The sequence below is a fragment of the Mytilus californianus genome, unplaced genomic scaffold (genome assembly GCF_021869535.1).
Source record: "Mytilus californianus isolate M0D057914Y unplaced genomic scaffold, xbMytCali1.0.p SCAF_14, whole genome shotgun sequence".
Classification (NCBI taxonomy): Eukaryota; Metazoa; Mollusca; class Bivalvia; order Mytilida; family Mytilidae; genus Mytilus; species Mytilus californianus.
In genome coordinates, this window is record NW_026262626.1 from 3,459,839 (window position 1) to 3,478,350 (window position 18,512).

An 18,512-nucleotide genomic window follows, 5' to 3' on the forward strand; every position below is an offset into this window, starting at 1 on the left:
TTTGTAAAAAAAAAAGATGCAACATTTGCAGATATTTTTACTGGTCTTCCTTTATAAATATGCATTTCTTTAAACATAATTTAAAAGCAGTGTAAGGGAAGTAACCAAAACGTTGTATTTGGATTACCTTTCTTACACTGTTTTAAATTATCTTAATTGTTCATTAACCATTACTTTATACATAATTTAAAAGCAGTGTAAGGGAGATAATTTCAATAATGTATTTGATTTATCTCCCTTACACTGCTTTAAATTATGTTTTGTACTAAAGTATTTGTCCATTAACCAGGACAACCTTGTTTTTCCCCCTTTTTTGCCCCTAATTCTTAAACGGTTTGAGCCATAACCCCCCAAAGCAAATCCTAACCATCCCTTTGTGGTATGGAAACTTGTAGTATAATTTCAGAGAGATCCATACACCGTTCCACAGTTATTGTCTGGAAACTAGAAAATGCTTATTTTTGGCCCCTAATTCCTTAACTGTTGGTACCATAACCCCCAAAATCAATCCCCACCTTCCTTTTGTTGTATTGAACCTTATGGTGAAATTTCATAGAGATCCATTCACTTAAACTAAAGTTAGAGTGCGAAAACTAATGTGTATTCGGACGACGACGCCGGACGACGACGACGACCGACGACAACGACGACGACGACGCCAACGTCATACCAATATACGACCACAAAATTTTTTTTGCGGTCGTATAAAAACTGCAAAATTTCCTGAAAATTACCAATTTAGTGGCAGCAACCCAACAATGGGTTATCAGATTTAACTGAAAATTTCAGGGCTGATAGAACTTCACCTAATAGACACTTAAACCCCATGTCAGATTTGCTCTAAATACTTTGGTTTTTGAGAAAAAAGCCAAAAACTGCATTTTACCCCTATGTTCTATTTCTAGCCATGGCGGTCATGTTATTTGACGAACCAGTAAATAAAACACAAACTTTATTCTAGATACCCTAAGCATCATTCAGTTTAAGTTTGATTGGAATTGGTTCTGTAGTTTCAGAGGAGAAGATGTTTAAAATAGTTTACACCAGACTGACGACGATGGACGCCAAGTGATGGCAAAAGTAAAAATGTAATAATAACAAGCATTCTGTGAGTATTTAATGGCAATACATAGTTGCCTACCGGTTAAAATTTATTGTATTGGAACAAAATTCTAACTTGATCTATAACTTGTCATGGTGTAAACTACATGTAAATAACAAATATCAAGTCAATATCTTCAAGCATGACGAAAAAAAGCGTTGAAAACTGATTATTTAAGTGAATTTTTTAAGTCCAAGGACCATAACTCTGCACAAAATCATTAGACTGGAACAAAAATTCGAACTTGATCTGTATCTTGTCATGATAAAATAGTACACCAAATATCAACTCAATATCTTCAAGGATGAAGAAAAAAAATGTGGAAAACTGATTTGCCGCACAGACAGACAGACAAACAGACAGACAGAGTGCAAACCCAAAAAAAACTGTTAGTAGACAGCTCTCTCACATGCAAAAAACTCCTAGCTGTAAAATATAGTTTGCTTAAAAAATGCAATCAGCAATGGATTCTCTCCAACATTGCATGTAAACTAGAATAGAATTCATGACGAAAATATCTCTTTGACAATCTTGTATTGCTGGTCTTTTTTTATGTTAATGGTTTCTCTCTTAGTCTATCTTCTTTTACTTTTTGCCCAACTACAAAAAAGGTAAAAAAATCTTATTTTTGGGCAATCACTCCTATAAAGAGTATATTAACGATTTCGACAAAATTTGATTCACTCGTAGATCTTGTCATGCTGATCATTTCTCCTATAATGCATATTTAAAGTGTCTATCTATCCTTTACAGTTTTCAAGATAATAGGCAAAAACACAAAAATTGGTAAAGATGTTCATTAAAGAGCAAGAACTCCAATTCAATCCATCTTGACTTATTCGTAGATCGTGTCTTGCTGATCCCTTTTGCTTTTTACCGTTTCTATCTTATATATCTGTTACAGTTTCAAAGATATTAGGCAAAAATGCAACAAAATAGTAACAAGAGTGCACATGCTGAAATGTCTCGCCTTCTTTACTAACCATTGATTTTATGTTGATAGTCCTAAATATAAAGCTTTACTACAAGTAACACATAAACTTAACATGATCCAAGAAAATGAGGTCAAGGTCACATAAACCAAACGAGAAATACATGTACACCTTACAATCATTCAATAAACCAAACATAGTTGACCTATTGCTTATTGTTTTAGAAACAGTCTTAACCAAGAAAACTTAACTTAACCATGAAAATGAGGTCAAGGTCAGATGAACCATGCCAAACAGACATGTACACCTTACAATCAATGTATGCATTCAATATAGTTGACCTTTTGCTTATAGTATCTAAGAAACAAACTTAACCATGAAAACTTAACATTGACCAATGAACCATGAAAATGAGGTCAAGGTCAGATGATACCTGCCAGACAGACATATACACTTTACAATCCTTCCATACAACAAATATAGTTGATCTATTGCTTATAGTTGAAGAAAAACAGACCAAAACACAAAAACTTTACACTGAGAAATGAACAGTGAAAATGAGGTCAAGGTCAAATAAACAGTCAGAGATATAACTCTATAGGGTTATTACAGGAAATAACTTGCGTGTGTTATTACAGATACTTTCATGAGTTGTCTACTCTTTATTCCTTAAATTTTCTAAATCTGCAATAACATATGTTCGTTATTTGTAAAATATATCAAAAATATTTAAATTTATAATGGGCTCTAGGGAACTCTTGAGACTTTGCGCAGAAACTAAATGCATAGCCTTGATAATGAATTTTTTATTTTGATTAATACATTTTTGATTAACCATGGTAAATCAATGAGACGGGGCTTTTAAGGGATAAACTTAGCTGTAATAACATAGCTTAGTTATTAAAGGAATGTAACTTATTATATGAGACACTTGGGAATTACTGGGAAGCTTGCGCAGAACCTCATTACATGCTCTGGTCATTATTTCTTACAATAAATTAAAATACATTGTAATTAAGCATGATGTATGTCTGAAAAAATGCTTTGGAGTGATATAGAGAAGCTGTGATAACACCCTTTAGTTATTACAGGCATATTTTTTCTGTAATAACATATAGGTGTACTATGCAAAATTGGCAAACTATGAACTGTTATATCTTTCTATAGTTAAGTATACATAAAGACAATAGTAATGTCAATAGAACTTGTATGCATTTTAACTAAACTAGTGATGTATATTGTACCTTTGAAACATGTAACATACATATGTTATCACAGTTCTTTGATTTTTTAGTCCACAATAACAAATGTATGTTATATTTCTGTAATAACCCTATAGAGTTATATCCCTGACTGATAAAACCTGCGAGACGTGTACATCATAAAATATTTCCATACACCAAATATAGTTGACCTATTGCATATAGTATTAGAAAAAAAGACCAAAACTCAAAAAACTTAACTTTGACCACAGAACCATGTAAATGAGGTCAAGGTCAGATGACACCTACCAGTTGGACATGTACACCTTACAATCATTCCATATACTAAATATAGTATACCTACTGCTTATAGTATCTGATATATGGATTTGACCACGAAAAACTCCGCCGGATCACTATCCCATGTCGAGCTTTCTGCAACAAAAGTCGCAGGCTCGACTAAAATCGTTATTAAAGGGCAAAAAACACAATAAAAAGTTGCAGGTCAATTTTAGCTATGTTGCATTATTTCTAGATTTTGTCTTGCTCATTAGTTTTGCCAAAAAAAAGGTTTCTGACTCTATCTGTTATAGTTTTCAAGATAATAGGCAAACATAAAGAAAATAATAAAGGTCGTCATTTTAGGGCAATTACTCCTATAAGAAATTGTCTGGCAGTTTTGATGTATATAGACAGTAGGTAGATCTTAACCTTCTGAACATTTCTATCCCCGTCAGAATTTTTTCATTTATAGAAGTTTTCACGATAATAGACACATTTAGTATATACCCCTCCCTATGTTCTATTTCTTGCCATGTCGGTCGTTCTGGTTGGCAGGCATGGTCATCAGACTAGATATCTTAATGATGATTGTGGCCAAGTTTGGTAAAATTTGTTCCAGTAATGAGTATTTTCAGGGGAGAAGCTTTTGTAAAAGTTAACGAGGACAGACAATGATGACGGACGCTCCTGGAGTGATGAGAACAGCTCCCTTGGTACTTTAGGTCAGGTGAGCTAAAAAGGGTAAAGATCATCATTTAAAGGCAATACTTTCCATTTCTATGTGCAAACATTCAAGCAGCGCCTGCATACGGAGTATATATCTTTCAATTGATAAGATATTCCCGGGCTCAGTGTATTTCCTATCATGATTTCCTTGATAGAGGGTTGCTGCTCACAAGGAAGCTCTTAAACCAAGAGTTCCAAATGGTAAAGTTGAAATCATCCCTTCGTTAATTTTATGGACGCCATCACGAGTTGGTTGACCGTTATGGAATAACCGTTTCACAGATGATATCGGATATGTTCCTTATGTCGTAATTATAATCCACTTCCCTTTTCACCACGAATGTGACCTACCGAATTAGACTATTGACCGGATTTGTAATAACATGAGCAACATGATGGGTGCCACATGTGGAGCAGGATCTGCTTACCCTTCCAGAGCACCTGAGATCAACCCCAGTTTTTGGTGGGGTTCGTGTTGCTTAGTCTTTAGTTTTCTATGTTGTGTCTTGTGTACCATGTGTTCTATTATTTGTCTGTTTGTCTTTTTATTTTTTAGCCATGGCGTTGTCAGTTTATTTTATATCTATGAGTTTGACTGTCCCTCTGGTACCTTTCGCCCCTCTTTCCTATAAACGGGTCATTTGACGATTTCTGCCAAGTTGACCTATTTGTAGATCTTATTGTTTTTACGGTTTAAAAATTCTTTAACTTTAAAATTTATAGCTTAGAGATACTACATGTAACCAAAAACAGCAAAATCATTTGCAAAATAAAATGACATTTTAAGGGGCAATAACTCCCAAAATGGGTTGTCTTGATTTTTCTGAAAATTCAGAGATAGACAATTGACCTGCTGATCAAATCTATCCTTACCAAATGTACTTCAGTTTTTGACAAATAAGCCAAAACCGTACGACTACAGGCAGGAACTTGAAGGCATTAAACTGAGTTATAAACATTGATAAACAGACTCAATTACTTTAAACTTAATGTTGAACAATGATCCTCCGAAAAATACGGTTAAGTGTCGGGGTAACCCAGGACAACGGACATATCCACCTTACAATTATTATAAAGACCAATTAAATTTGACAACTACATATATATAACTGAAAGTGGTCCAATCAGAAAACCTAACGGTTAATCAATTGCCAAAGCGTCAGCATCGTATGAAGCCCACGGTCATATAAACCATACAACGGTTTTAAAGACTAGAGAGTTTACATATATATATATTTATATTTTGTAGGACTTTGCCTCCAGCAGAGCTATAGAAAAACAGTACAATAACGAGTGTAACATCCCAGCTCATTTGTTCTACCAGGGGTGATCTGAGCCGGATCATCCCTACCAGATCACCCCAGCTTGAGGTCCTTTGTTTTGCATGCTTTCCTTTGTTCTGAAACATTTTGGCGGGAATGCCTAATCCACAATAAAACTTAGAAATATTTATTGAGAAAAGACACACTCTCAAAATTTATGTAGAAAAAATCCATTGTCTATGCTGGGATTCGAACTCAAGACCTTTGGCATATCAACTCACGACACATACCGCTACACCAGGACAACTGGATACCAACTCTCAGTAATTTAACATATTTAAAGGAAGCAATATATTTTCATAAGTGGGGCAAGTTGGCAGACCTTTATTCAGTGGGATTTTAACCCTTTTCATCACTAAGGCGAGTTGTCAGACTGATTGCTCAATGGGATTTTATTCTTTTTCATAAGTGGGGTGAGTCGGTAAACAAGAGTGGGGCGATTTTTTAGAAAGTGGTGATTTAGTGTGGGCTGATTGGCCAGTGGGGCGAGTTGACATGGTTTCATATTTAAACATCATGTTAGGGGGTCATACAGGGTATATATTATATAGTAATATATAAAGTATATTATAATGGTTGTGTGGCGTTCTAAACTAGATTTTATGAATTGTAAATGGTTTTTCGTCTTATCTAAAACAGCTGGGATGTAAAATAGTTATCCTATTCGGACTTGGTGTGTCAGTGTTAGATCACCCTCTGGCCTCCGGGGTGATCTTACACTGACACACCGCATCCTCATGGGATAACTATTATTACAGGACACTTTGTATGAATAGAGTCACTCATGCATTCAGTGAGTTCATAGGCACTTTATCTACACCTTGTGACCTAATTACCTTGTTTTACAAATTTATATAATTTATATGAAAATGTTCATTAATATTATGTTAATAAAATAAGCTAACTATGCCCCAAAATACTGAAATTAAATAAAGTGTCTACGAAGTTACTCACTGCAAGAGTAACTGCAAACAAATGTTTCCATGTTTCTTCATGTTCAAGGAATTTGCTTAAGTCGAATTCTGATAGCACAAAATCAGTTTCAACGTCAATAAATATCCACCCATTTTTGATATATAGGGATGGAAAATGATCCATACTTGGGTCTTCTGGAACAGTCCAGGCAATTACTGAAAACTGTAATATTACATTAAATTGTAATATAACATAATCTGTAATATTACAAAAAACTGTAATAAAGGGTTTATATTACTGAAACTTGTAATATTATAATATTACTGAAAACTGTAATATAACATCAATATTACTAAAAACTGTAATATTATTGAAACTTGCTATCTTATCAAAAAATGTAATATAATACTAATTCCCATATATCTCATGAAATTTATGTTCCTGAGAGCATTTGGGTATCAAATTACATAGCCTATAAATAGTGCTGCAGGATTCATTTCATCATTTTGTTATAATAAAACACCCATGCAACCACGCATCCCATATTGCATGATAGGACCCGACACTACTTTAGTGTTTCAGCAGTTAAGCTTGGGATGGTCATTTTAAGAGGCATTATTTGAATATAATCAAATATGAAAGTTATTCATGTATATATTGATATATTTATATTTAAATTCTTCTTCAATAGATCTAGTTATTATGACAGATCTGCCATCATCAGGGGTCCAACTGTCAATTTTATGTTTAAGTCTTTAACTTTGATCTACAAAGCAATGTTATCATGGTTATCTCCAACACTTTTGTGTTTGCTATACGCAACTATTGGTGCTGTATTGAATATTTGTACACATTCTTCGTCAAACTGTAATAAATGCCAGTGTTTCATTATACGTTTCTTTATTTTACGTATATATGGATTATATTTAGTTATTAAAACTAATGGAATAATTTGTTTTTCTTTTGATTTGTTTTGTTGTAGTAATTCAGTACGGTCAATTGATAAAGCATCAGTAATACTATCATCTATTTCAACGTTATCATAACCCCTATCTAATAATTTCACTTTGAAATTAGTTAGATTGTTTATTAATTTGTTATGGTCACTTGTGTTTCTAATTTGCTGTATTGCTTCACCTTTAATAAATCCTCTGAATACATGCTGTGAGTGAGTAGAAACAGATAAGAATTGGTTTCTTTAAAATGTATTTCAAGGTCAAGAATGCCATGTGTTGTAAATCCTTGACTTTTAATTACATCAACATCTAAGAATGACATTTTATCGTTTGAGATTTCATAAGTGAACTTTAATAAGGGGTTATAACCATTTGCTAGATGAAACAAATCTATAATTTCATCTGATGTCCCATCATATATTATAAATCCATCGTCTCTATATCTGCCATGATAAAATATTTTGTCTTTATGTTGAAATGCAGAAATAATTTGATTCATTATTTCAAACATAAGTATGTCACAGATTTCCGGTGAAGGAACTGCACCAATTGCTGTACCTATTATTTGTTTATAAATTTTTCCATTAAATTCAAATACATTGTTTTCTAAAATGATTCTCAACAAATGTATTAATACATGGACCGGTGGAGCACTGACTTTGAAGTTTGATTTGTTAAAACTGTCATGATAGGCTAGTTCAACCGCACTCAATAAAGCTTCTTGAGGAAGATTAGTAAACATCTGTGTTATATCATACGAAACCAACAGGCTATTTGCCATAGGTTTTAATTTCTCAATGATATTAATGAACGATGTAGTATCTTTTATATATGTAGACTGATTTTGAACTATTGGTATAAGAAAATAGTCAACGTAATGACCTTTAAGTTCAGTTACAGAACCACACTGTGATATAATTGGTCTGCCAGGTGGAATTATATTTAATTCATTTAATCCATCATGTTGTATTTGTTTAAACGTCTCAGTTTCAAGGGTGAATTTTTTGGGAGAATATAAATTCTCCCTAAACGTGCATCTCTTAATTTTTGACCATTTGTTAAAAATTTGAATTATATATTGTCGATTATGCCTTGGTCTATAATGATTTAACATACTCAATGACCTGGATTTTCAGTTCTGCCATGTTAAATGAATCTAATTGGCAGTAATGTTGAGTATTTAGTTGTCTTGTGACTTCTGCTATGTAGTCTAGCCTGTCTAAAATAACACAATTTGAATTTTTATCTGCCTTATTACTATTGTTTCATCATTTTTCAAATTGCGTAGCACTATTCTTATGCCCTTAGTAAGATTGTTTTTTATATTTTTTTCTATTGGTAGAAAAGACAATTCAAGCTTTGTTAAATCTATATAATCTTCCAACGTATATCACGTAGAGGCAGGTTTATATCTTGTATTGCTACGAAATGGATGAAGGTCAGTTTTTTCTTGACTGAACATATACCGACATTTTTCGCCAACAGGATATATTCCTGATTTCATATGTGGAATGTCATATTACAGTCATGAGCATGAAATTAAACAAAACAAAAAATATGATTCCAAAATAAGTGGATCAAGAAATTTAAAACGAGACAAAATAAATTATTTTTCAATGCATGTTATTCCCCATAAAAAAGAGAAGCAGTTTTTTTTTTTATTATTATTTATATATATCTTATTCTTTATTTTATTGATTTTGACAATATTTATACATGTTGTATAAAAATTTAAGTTTGTCTGATTATTCTTTCTTATTTCATTTGCATAAGTCTTTGAATTTTTAAATGTCTTAAACATTGTAAAATCTGTTATTCATTTAGTTTTTTTTTGGTTTGTTTCTTTTTTGTTTTGTTTATTTTTGGGAGGGGGGAGGATTTGAGCTGGGGGAGGGGGTAATTACAGCGTGCGCCCCATCACACTTTCATAATGAGGGATGGAGGAGGCAAAACATATTTCTTTGTTTCACTTTGTTTGTATGAACATATGTACATGAATGTATGCTTTTTTCTTAGTGTGGAGGGATATATACATGTATAAATGCATGGGTGTAGGAGTCAGGAAAAGGGACCATACCCGCTTTACACATTTGCAAAGGTGAGGCAATTTATTGTGTTATTAAAATATAAAGTGGCTTCGAAAGTGGACATTAATTTATTTCTAGACTATGAGACTATTATGATAGAAAGTATAGATTAAAGGTCTTTTTATTGCTTTTTTCTTGTCACTTTAAGAATTTATCCCCTCCCCCCAATTTCTCAACTTTTCAATCTACTCCTACTTCACTTACATAGGCGGATCCAGGGGGGCCCTAGGGGCCCGGGCTTCCCTTTCGTGGGAAAAATTTGGTTGATTATATAGGGAATCACTGAAGCGTGACTGGAGCGGCTCCCCCTTAGGTCAGTCAGCGGGTCCCCCCTTACAAAACGCAAAATCCCTAATAATTAAAGACTAAATATCTCCAAACATCGTGGTACATAAACCGGTATGCACATTTTTTGTGTTCAATCTGTTTAATCATACAATGTCTTAAATGCAAAATGTATTACTTTCTAATTAAAAACGTCGTACAAGTCAGATACAAAACAATAGTAACATAAACTGTTATCACAGAGATATGTCTCGCCTTTTTGTAATTTTGATAATGAGATGTGCCAATGCTAATACAACTGCATACCAAATACCATTGACTTATTATAAGTCTTTCCCTTTAAACAAACCTAAACACAAACATTAACTTGTAAACTATGTAAAAGTTTCAAAGTCAATGAACCATGATTAGGGTTGGAGCTATATAATAAATTTGCATACCAAATATCATTGACTTAACATTAACAGTTCATCTTCAACTGATCTAATCACAAGCTAATACATGTAAACTAAGCAAAAGTTTACAATTAAATTGACCATGACTGAGGGGCGGGGCCAAATATTATCCATGGAAATGAGATGTGCTAATGCTTATACAACTGAACACCAATTAACATTGGCCTACCACTAATGGTTCCCCTTGAACTGACCTAATCACAAACTAATACATGTTAACTTAGCAAAATTTTCAAAGTCTATAGACCAAGACTAAGGGGTAAGGGGGCGGAGCCAAATAATCTCCATGGAAATGAGATATGCCAATGCTTATACAACTGCATACCAAATATCATTGACCTACCACTAGTGGTTCCCCATAAATTGACCTAATCACAAACTAATACATGTAAACAATGAAAAGTTTCAAAGTCAATAGACCTTGACTGAGGGGGCGGGGCCAAATAATCTCCATGGTAATGAGATGTGCCAATGCTAATACAACTGCATACCAAACATCATAGACCTAATCACAAACTAATACATTGTTGACGCCGACACCGCCGGAAACAGCATACCTATGTCTCGCTTTTTGACTCCGTCAAGGCAAGACAAATATAAAGCAGATGGTAACAATCAACCGTATAGTTTTTCTGCGCTTGTATTCAGGTCAAGGTCCTTGGCTTTCGCCTTGGACTTTACCTGACTACTCGTGCAGAAAAACTATACGGCAACAGTTGTTACCAGCTTGTTTTTTTTTTGTTACCTTTGGTTCTGTATCTAACGCTTACTACATGTAACTTGAATTATTGATCTAATCACCCAAAACTAAATTTTTACATGTGACGACCCTTGTATTTGATTTATCTTTGTTGTCATATTACGTGTCATGCATGCATGACACGTATCTCATCAGATCAGCCATGTCTATTACGGCTCTTTGTTTAATTCTAAAGTTGTTGGGCGGTCAACTTTTAGTTACAATTATACGTGACTATTTTACCTTTTGACCTTTATCAAACATGTAAAAGTAGGTCATATGGCATGTATGGTCACATGATCATTTAGTTGAAAACCTTGTGCTGCTTACTGTTCTCAAGGAATAACTGCAAAATTAAAAGTTAACCCTACCTTTTTTTTGGCCTTCATGCAGAGTTACCCCTCATTTGATCACCATGCACAAACAAAATATTCTAATGCATCACCTAAGCATCTAACAAAAAACTCTTACGTACATCTGACTTGTAAAACTCAATTGTTGTTGTTACAAATAAGTTTATCAAAAAGTCTTTTGCACTGAGGAGAGTGGACACCACACCTGCATAATCACTGAGACTACTTATGATAACCCTATGTGTTATAGTAGTCTCAAATAATCATCACTAGTTTTTTGGGTTTTTTTTTTTACTATTGGTATATATATATGATGTTTAATTAATATTTCATAATGTTTGCATTGTGTATATTGTTGTATTGTTTGCCTTCAACCCCTCAGGGTACAATCAGGGGTACTACTTGTACAAATCATTTTTTATATACTTGAAGAAGTAAATATTAATATACTTATATAAGTAAATGTGTAAGATACTTATACAAGTGTATTTTATTTACTTGTATAGGTAAATTATTTTATTGGCTTATTTATGTCCCTTAGACATTCAGATTATTTACTTATAAAAGTAAAAAAGTCTACTACATTGTACTATCTCTTTTCTTGATTTTCTCCAGACTTCTTTGCTCTAATATAACAGACTCCCAGGCACTTAGTTTTTCAATCATTTTAATGTCATTCAATCAATGTATAATGAAAAAAAAATTAAATTTCAAAATGGTATTAGCCATGACTTTATATCAACTTGTGGAGTAAAACAATGGATGTACTTAGCCCAACTTCATTTAACCTCTATATAAATGGCCTTGTCAATGACCTTAATCATGCAAACACTCAGCCAGCTGTAATAATGGATGTTAAACTAACATCATTATTATAAGCAGATGACATTATTTTATTATCAGAAACCCAAGAAGAGCTACAGAATGCACTTAATGAGCTAACTAAATATTGTTCCCTTTGGAAACTTGATGTCAACAAACAAAAATCAAAAATAATCATATTCAATTCTAATGGGAAATTACATTGTAATTATTCTATTAAAAGTAGAAAATGGGCATCTTGAGACTGTTAATTCTTATTGTTACCTTGGAATAACAATAAATTATTCAGGCAATTTAAGTCCTTCCAAAAAAAATCTTTTGAAAAAAGGAAGAAAGGCTTGGTAAAAACTTAAAATAAAAAGCTTCGCTGAGCGCAGCTGGATACGACCGCAGAGGTCCAACCCTGAACAGTTGGGGTGAAAATGGATACAATATTCGTGCTTGATACAGGTCTGAATTTGGATTGTAATTAAATATTTGACACATAATAGGTTTCTGACACTGAATAACAGTAGTCAAAGAACTTAGAATTGGTTATATGATTTGAATTTATATTGAATCTTTTGCTTTTGAGCAATACACTATCCTGTTGCGAATTGATCCCCACCCCCAAACATAAACAACAAAAAATTACCCCCCCTTTTTTTTTGCTTTGAGAAATACACTTTGCTGTTGCGTATTGACCCCCCCCCCCCCCCCCCCAAAAAAAAAAAAAAAAAAAAAAAAAAAAAAAAAAAATACCCCCCTTTTTTGGCAAAAAAAAAAAATTTGAAGAAATTTTCTTTTTAATTTCTGAAATCTGAAATAACTTTTATTTTTGGTACTTTCTGGAGTAATGAAAAAGGTGCACCGTAAAAGCCAGTTAAGTTTTTAATTTTCTAAAAGAGAAAATGTATTTGAATTTTATTTATCTAGAGCATGCTATGCCTTAAAATTTATCCAGATATTCAGGTTTGTCTGTACTCAGAGGTGAAATTGCAGCCATTTAACCCAAAGGGTCCACATGAACCTTAAGCTGATCGTGTATGACATAGTTTACCTTGTACGCCTTACCCACGTGGCCTTACCATTCATTTAAATCTCCTAAATTCTATAATTGCTAATCAACTTATTAATCTAGTATTAATAAAACAAATTGAAAAAACTTACCTTCATCACCCAAGTACAATCGCTTCGGTCCCTTGTTTTGTCCTCGCTAAGAGTACATCGACTCCATTATTGATCATTTTAAAACAAAGCCAATCGTGGTCATTTGAACGTTTGTTTACAACAGCTTTGAAGGCGGTGAATAAATCAGTTTTATAGTTTACCACTTGTATTAAAATACTTTGAATTTTTGTTTATGTATAATTATGAATATAATTGTGCTGTTTGTTAATTTCTATCGTATAATGTTTATATAATGCTTGGAGAATAACCCACGATTAATGATGTATATAAGCACTTGTGTGACAATCGTCAGTAATAATCTATTTTTTCATTGGTAGATATTTTTAACTTGCAGTGAGCTGTTTCCGTGGCGGGGTATTCAAACTAAATATTCGACATAGGTATATTGCTGTTTCTTTTCTTCATTAAAATAGAGGATTCATTTGCAACAAAAGTTTAATTTATTTCCTTTGTGCAACATTAGGCCCAATTAAGCTAGACAACACGTACGCAAATGGGTGAGCTCGCTGGTTTTTTTAAATTTTAGAGCACACTAACCAGAGACCTATATACACATGTTTATATATGTATCTGTACGAACCTGCCACACAGTGAGTATCGAAAAATGATCTATGTCAATAAATCTATTTTTTATACATTTCGAGATCAAGCAAAATTAATATATAATTATATTTGCGTATATCTACGCAGGGACTTTCTTTTATATACAGGACTTTCTATACTAACGTTAGTATAGAAAGTCCCTGATCTACGTTATTATTTTTATGTGTAAAGAATACCAAGAGCATTATAACTTATTATAAAAAATCATTTCGTAGATAAAGGATTTTAATTGTTTTTAGTTTTTAGTTTTTGTTTGGTTTTTTTTTCTGTATATAAAAATATTTCGTTAATCTGGGACATATTATATTGTTAGTTATATTATTCCCAGCGTACATAGAGCTGAAACATGTATGATCATGCATGTATGGTAGTATCTATGTCTCTGCATGGATACAGTTAGAATTCAATTTACGTATGTACAGAATTATTTTTTGGGGTTTATACAATAATTATTTCTGTATTATTATTAATGTTATCAGAGACATATAATAAAAATGTATCATATGTCTCTGATTGAATGTGTATAATTATGGTACAATTGTACATGTGCATAAGTCTTTTTTTTCACCTTGATACCCCGCCATTATAAGTGGGGATATCAATGTTAAAAATATATGAAGAACAAAACCTATCGCATCATTTCAAGGCCGATTGTTTTATGGTGTTCTCTTAATCGTCCATATTTTCAAGTAAGAGATGCATATGTTAAAATAAAAACAAAAGAATAATAAACAAACCTCTTTCCAGTATTATTACAATAGAGTACAATAAACTTATTTTATCACTAAATTTCGCATAGTTGCCAATCTCTTGTATTACAATGTATATGTTCCGGACCATATAAGTATTTGGACCATACGCGTACATACTCATATGGTCCGACCATACGCGTATGGTCCGGGTAATTGACAAGATGAACGTCGAAAAGGTGTCGCATAAATTAAGAGTTTCGAAAAATGAAATTTTGACTTATTCAATCATATGGTAGTCATATTTACATGATAAATTTAGTAGAGTGAATGTTACTTACAAGTAAGAATTATAGTAAAATTGATAATTTTAACATGGTCATTATCGATTTGTTCATACGAAAACGCAATATGTCGACTTTGGAAAATTACTTCAAGAAAATTAAATATCTAAATGAACTGTTAAACAATAAGTAAATCGCTTAACTCACAGGCACTTTGGTCATTCGTCTTTTGGTGTTTAAATTTGTTTTATTAAATTATAATTTCTTAAACATTTCTTATTGTTTTTAGTAAATTTGTTCATGTGTTCTAATCTTGCTCCTATTCATACGATCTTACAATGACAGTAAGATGGTATGAATAGAAACAAGAACACATCAATTTAATGAACATAAGTAGAAATAAGAAGAAATTTTGTTTCTGAAATAATAATTTAAACACTAAGAAAACAGAAAAAAATCCATGCCCCAAACGCATGTGGTTTCGACGAATATCGGCAGTATAAAGGAGATTAATTTGAATTGACTCTTAGCGAATGCAAGATATCAGACACACCAAGATTTAGACCATATGTAAAAGATAAAAGAATTCAGATATTAACTTGTTTCGTTTTTTGTTCAGAGAATGAGCTGTGTGTACCTGCAAAGAAAGATAGAATTATTCGAAAAATATCCATATGGTCTTAATACTCGTATGGTCCGGCCCGTTAATAAAATCTAATTAAAATATAGAACTCGGATTTCGTTATACTCGTATGTAGTATAAAGAAATCCGAGTTCTATATTTTAATTAGATTGGTTAATAACCAAACGAGTATAATACTCATATGGTCCGACCATACGCGTATGGTCGGACCATATGAGTATACGCATATGGCCATGACCATACGCGTATGCAGGCGTAGTTACGTTTACGTCAAAACGCACGGGCGTACACATGAATTTTGGGGAAAATATATTTTAATCTAAATACATTGAAAGATCTGGCTTAAAGCACATGAGCCTTGTAGTTCTTGATCACTGACTTGTAATTAAAGATAACAGTCGGAAGAAATTTACTTTTTAATCAAATGGTATCATATTATTTATTTGTTCGTTTCTGTCAAAATCTTAATCTACTGTGAAGTATCCTCCCTTTCCTATAGTTTAAAGCAATTCATTATCTGCTGAGATACGATATGCAGTTTTGTCGAGCCTGCGAGACATAGCAATCCTAGATTCCGTAATCGGCGTTGGCGTCGTCAATATTTATGTTCAGCCTGTAGTTAATTTTTTTTAAAAACATCAATAAATTTTGTCAAACCTTCATGAAACTTTACAGAATATAGGCAGAAACATTTTTATGATCAAAAGAGTATCCAGACCATAATTTACTTTAAATTTTTCCGCATTTTACTGAAAAGAACATTGTTTTTATTAGTTAACAAGTAGATACCGTTTGTTACGCATCAATTACTTTGTCAAAACTTCATCGAATTTTATGTAAAAATGGTAACACCAACTGAACCATTTTTTTTGCACCAGATGCGCATTTCGACAATTAATGTCTCATCAGTGATGATCGAGGCCGAAATATTTGAAAACCCAAAGCCTAATAAAACATCGGAAGAGCGCGCTAGCTGATCAAAATAAAACGTACCTAAAGTATAGCCAATTCCGGACAAAGAATCAGAGCTTTGCATGGGAGAGATATATTTCTTTATTTTAAAATGATTTCAAGACTTTTATAACAGTCAGCAAATTTCAGTCTAAAAATTATATATTTTTTTATTTTTTAGTATTTTACCATTTTTTTGGAGGGGGGGGGGGGGGCAATTAACAGACGGTATTGGATTAAATATTTTTCACCTGCTACGTACATTTGTAATCTTTCATAGATTGTTATGAAACTTGGACAGAAGCTTATCTTCCAAGATCAAGAAAAAACATTTAAAGAAAAGTTTGATTTCTTTTAAATCCTGTATTTGGCTGATAAAGTAAATGGATTCACTTTTTACAGTTTAATTTTTTAACCGACAGCAGCAATCCACGGAACCCATTGAGTATGTTCATATCACACCTGACCATCTATGAAAATTTATTATTGCATGTGTACATTAACGAAATTTGCGCATAAAGGGGAGAAAACTAGATTAAGTCATAATAATCAAAAGAACGACACCCTTGCTTATAGTGCTTTATTTTGTGCTATGTAACTTATTGCATGTGTATTAATTGTTATGTCTTGTAGTATGTCGGTTAAACACTCATTAGAGCCACAGACACTTGTCTCAGAAAAAGGTATATAGGAATTTTTTTTCTGAGACAAGTGCCTGTGATTAGAGCTTATGTTATGTCCGTATTTGTCATTGCGGCGTAGCTTACGTTGAGGCAACCGAGGCAGTTGCCTCTTTAAAAAAAGTATAAAAAAAAATAAAAATAAAGAAACTTTTCTTTATAATCTTCTAAACAATTTTCACAAAATGTAGCAGACTCGTTACTAAACGCTTACACACCGACTTGTATTGTCAGTCTTGTTGCCGTTATTGATTCATACCCTTTGCAAGTTCAAGACTTATGGAAACATTTCCCTCCTCTTAGTCTTATCAGAGACATATATACACACTCTGTGTATATATGTCTCTGGTCTTATCTCCTTGTATGAATCAATAACGACAACAAGACAATTTGGTGAAAATTGTTTTGAAGATTATAAAGAAAAGTTTTTATTTTTATTTTTTTCTTATATTTTTTTTAAAGAGGCAATTGCCTTGGTTGCGTCAAAGTAAGCTACGCCAATGTCATCGCGGCCTATTTGCATATGAAGACTAATTTCCTGGATAAAACTTTAAAATGGGTGGGCTTCAGGCGGCCGAATAGAGAATAAAGGGCAACTGAAAAGGGGGCTCCAGTAGGGTGTCCCGTTAAATCACAATGTCACGTTTAAAAATTGCTTCAGTTCACTATTATGTATATAGAGTTCTAAACTGATCTGTTTCTCGATTTCGACCATTTTAACTGAGCTACGTCACTGGTTGCAAGTAAGCATGTCGGATTTAGACATATTGAAACCACAAAAAGAATAGACAAAAATAAATGATGCAATAAAGTCCCAAAACATAACTTGAAGAATAGAGACGGGGCAAAAAAATAAAGAAGAAGAGAAAAAATGTCCCACAAAATTAAAGAATATAGAAATGAAGACCCATCGTCTCCATCCTGTCCAGACCCTCTTGCACATGCACTTGCATGTCTCTGAAAGAAATACATATACACCTTTATATAATAGACATCAGGGTGTAACGTGGGTCTCATTTGGGTCTAAGCGTGACCCGGGATTGCCGATTTTTTGTAAGCGTGACACGTGAAAGTCAAATTATTGTGCCGTGAAAACGGGAAATGAAGTCTAGCGGGACACGGGAAATTACAAAAAAATGAGAATTGCTTACGTACATAGTGTAAGCGGGATACGGGAATCTGACAAAACAGTAAGCGGGATCCGGGATCAGAACCCCCCAATGAGACCCCCTGTATAGAGAAAAACTTGTGTCTGTCGTATTCTGGTTAATTTATTTTCACGGAATGTTTGCCCGTTGCCGAAGTGCTTTTTAA

The 18,512-nt window shown here is 33.0% G+C and overlaps 1 protein-coding gene across 2 annotated transcripts in view; it reads right to left on the reverse strand.

Moving 5' to 3' along the window:
- Positions 1-13,579, reverse strand: part of LOC127724021 (uncharacterized) — a 46,587-nt gene extending 33,008 nt beyond the window's left edge. The window contains exon 1 of one of the 2 annotated variants that reach the window (XM_052230769.1): positions 13,328-13,575. The gene's annotated coding sequence lies outside the window, so the exon portion shown is untranslated. Of the gene's footprint in view, positions 1-13,327 lie in introns of both variants that reach the window. The other variant, XM_052230770.1, reaches the window with a different exon arrangement.
- Between the last annotated feature and the right edge of the window lie 4,933 nt (positions 13,580-18,512).